Source organism: Vulpes lagopus, chromosome 16, assembly GCF_018345385.1.
Source record: "Vulpes lagopus strain Blue_001 chromosome 16, ASM1834538v1, whole genome shotgun sequence".
NCBI lineage: Eukaryota > Metazoa > Chordata > Mammalia > Carnivora > Canidae > Vulpes > Vulpes lagopus.
In genome coordinates this window covers 60012551-60016336 of record NC_054839.1, presented here as the reverse complement: position 1 = coordinate 60016336, position 3786 = coordinate 60012551, and the positions used below count along the sequence as shown (strand labels likewise).

At 41.0% G+C, this 3786-nt stretch overlaps 1 non-coding gene across 1 annotated transcript; it reads right to left on the bottom strand.

Moving 5' to 3' along the window:
* Nucleotides 1–713: 713 nt before the first annotated feature.
* On the bottom strand, nt 714–819 carry LOC121477220. The gene has a single exon (XR_005984149.1). It is a non-coding gene; the product is annotated as a U6 spliceosomal RNA (small nuclear RNA).
* Nucleotides 820–3786: the final 2967 nt, after the last annotated feature.

Here is a 3786-nt window from a genome sequence, read left to right as displayed (position 1 = left end):
TTTAAATAACCCACACAGGGGCACCTGGGTGAACTGGTCTGGCGTCTGCCTTTGGCTTGGGTTGTGGTCTTGGGGTCCTGGGATGAGCCCTGCATCGGGCTCCCTGCTTGGCGGGGAGTCTACTTCTCCCTCTCCCTCTGCCCCTCCCCTCTGCTCATGCTCTCTCTCTCTCTCTCTCTCTCTCTCTCTCTAAATAAATAAATAAATAAATAAGCAAACAAATTAATTAAATCTTTTTTTAAAAAAATAGCCCATAGACTTTAAGTAAAGTTAGTATTTCTGTTGAGTCTTTCTTTTGGGCCAATTCCTGGGCCAGAGATCTATCTCTGAGAAGGTTTACCACAGAAATTATACAATCACAGCATAAATTTTTCCTCCCTGTTGATTGGATTAAGAAAGTCAGGCGCTGCCTCTCTGTCTCGGGTATAAACCACGTCTGCAGGAAGGAGCCTCACACCTAGAAGGCCCATCCAACCCTCAGATATCTCCCTGTGCTGTGACCCAAATTACCACCAATTGGATCAAGCTGTAATTTGCTGACAGACTTCTCTCTTGGTCAAATTCTCAGGTGAAGAAAGCTGGTAATGCAAAACCCAACAGGCATCACATTGAGGTGAGTCAGCTCAAGCAGGCTTCTCTGAGACAATTCATGTTGGTTGAAGCTAATGGAAAAACAGCCACAGGATTTCTTTTCTATCTTTTTTTTTTTTTTTTTTAATATGGAACATTTCACAAACCTGCATGTCATCCTTGCTCAAGGGCCACACTAATCTTCTCTGGATCATCCAGTTTTAGTATAAGTGCTGACAAAACGAACACAACCACAGGATTTCCTTCAGCTATCGTTCACGCAGAAATTCTGGCCCAAATACTCCTTTTGAGGTGGGTCAACCATTTAGACTTTACGGCACCTTCTTTAGAGAAAAAAAAAAAATCATTTCTCACAGAACAGAAAAAGATCTATCACATCATTCTTCGATGCCAAAGACAGAAAGATAATGTATATACGTGAGTTAGTTAAATGAAGGAGATAATGAAGTTAGTTAATGAAGTAGAGGAAAAAACTATCTTCAGGTTAACATATAACTCCTTGAGAAAAACACAGGAAATAAATAATCTCATTAAAATTTTCTCATGGAATTCTAAAAGCATGATCACATCCATCAAGTAATAGCCATACCTGTAAATGGGAATTGAATTATAAATCATGAAAATAAATAAATAAATAAAAATAAATAAATAAATAAATAAATAAATAAATAATGAAGGCTGCGATGAATAAATCTTTTTTTTTTTTTTTTTTTTTTTGCGATGAATAAATCTATACGTCAACTTGCCTGGGCCACAGAGTGCCCAGCTCTTGCTCTGGGTGTGTCTACTGGGTGCTTCCGGAAGAGATCAACATTTGAATCGGGAGACTCAGTTAAGCAGACAGTCCTCCCTACTGTTGACGGGGCTTGTCCAATCAATAGAAGGCCAATAGAGCAAGAGGACCAGGCCGAGAAGGAGAGAATGCATCCGTTTTTCTCAAACCTGAACTAAAACATCAGCTTTGTACTTCTGAGTCTTGAGCCAAGCTGGCCTTCGATTGGAACTACACCAGTGCTCTGCTGAGTCTCCAGTTTGCCAACTCAACCTGCAGCCCCTAAAATGTGTCAGCCGCCCAGCTGCATAAGCCAATTCCTTATAACGAATCTCTTTAGAGATAGATAGGGGAGAGAGAAAGAGAGGGAGAGAGAGAGAAACACAGGCACATTCCATTGGCTCTGTTTCTCTGGAGAACCTGACGAAAAAGGATGCTTGGATAAATTTTATAGCAAAGTTGTGTCAAAGAATAAAGATATACCAAGTAGACTTAGCTGCTTTCGTCTCCCCCAGCCCGCAGCCATAAGCTCTACTCTGGTAGTAACTCAAAGAATCATCTGATACAAAAGTCACACCCAGACTAAAAAGGAAAGCCACAGCCACCACCACTAGCACCATACTCAGCCGCCACATTCAGTCAGAGCCATTTACGTCTAAATCCACCACCTGCACGTGGCCTTCTGCAGAGGCCAAGAGGGGGAGAGCGGCAGTGAGGAGCATCACTCTGGGGCTGCCGTTCGCTCTACACTGTAATTGTGACCTTATCCATACCTCTCCCTATAGTGGCCCCGCTGATCTAACGTCTGAGCGAAGGCAGATTGGTTGGTCGTCAGGGTCGTAGACACCTTGACTGAACATATTATATCAACATGAGAGCAAGCGATAGGTCTCAAGTCAATATCAAAGAGTAAATGAAGCAAAACTTTCATACTGATTTGAAGATTTTATTCACCAAAATTCTAGGGCAGGAGTAGCTTATGCTTACGAGAAAAACCACCAGCACTAGACAATACATGTTCCAGAAGACTGCATACACCAGAGAAGGTCAGTGTGGGCCGTGTGAGGGCTCAGAAGGGCAGAGCCACCCACGAGTGCACTCTAGGCAGAGCGAGAGAGGGCCTTATGCAGTTGCCGTGAGTGGGAAGCTGGGGAAAAAGAAAGGCGTGTAAAAGGAATTTTTAGAAAGATTCTGTATGATTTCAACTATCTGAAATTCCTTAAAAATAAAACTTAAGAGTAAATATTGACATCATTCTTCAAGATCTCTCGAGGTACACTGTTGTTGCACGTTGCCGTACACGGAAGCCTGGCTCTGTGTGGGTTTCATTGCACTTAGACAAAGCCCATCTTCGTATTCCAACATCCTTCCCGATCCCCCACCGGGGCAAACCTTTCCTGTTACTATAACAATTTACAATCCACAATAAACAGTGCAAGTCATTGTCCAGAACAGTAGGACTGAGCTTTGGTGTTGTTGGTGTTTATCTTTCAGAAATCTTAGCTTATTTTTATGATTCTTAGTATCTTGTGGCATACAGTATCCATCAATCAACTCTTAAAAGAAAGCAAATTGGGGTGTGTCCAACATTTTGGCTCCAGACACGGTTCTAAGTTTCCATAATGTTCCAGAACAGCAAAAAGGTTATATAGGCCCAATATAGCAAATGTAGAGAAGACAGCAAACACCAGCTCAAACTATATCCTCACTATCTAAAAAGACTAGAAAACACTTTAAGTTTTAAAAAAGGGGAAAAAATAAATAAAATTTAAAAACAAAATTTAAAAAAAATGCAGAATGTTACCAGGATGTGAATTATTTATCACAAAAGGCACCATAAAGATGAATCAAACACTACTGTGGTGTATTATCTTAGGTGACAGATTCTGAAGTGAGAGCATTTTGGGCTAAAATTTCATGTCACCAAAATTGCCCTTGAAAATCCCTAAGGAATGTACCATGTCGGAGACACAGTCTCTCAGTTCAGTCCGACATACCCAAATTTTCCTGCTAAGATGGAACAGATAACCATGGCTTTGGTTGAGACCAGCGACCTAACTTCTGTTTAGAGACTACGTGGTAACAATAATCTCTTGTACAATCAATATTAGAATCACACTTGGCACAACGAAAAGTTAACACCACGAGCAGCACATGGGAACTGAGACAAAAAGGGGAATAGCAGGTTCTTTCCTATCATCATCTTCTGTGCACCCCAAGGCAAACACTTACTGGTTGCAGTAGAGAACATAATTGTATTTGCTTAAGCTAAGTATACATTTGATAGGATTTTTCTTCTATTCAGAAGAAAAAAAAAAAAACACACACACACACAGTGGGAAAGAAGACACATCAAAGTGATGAACTTCACCCCGTAACCGAAGACTGGGTGTTACTCTAAATCTGCTTGAATGTTTAGCTTC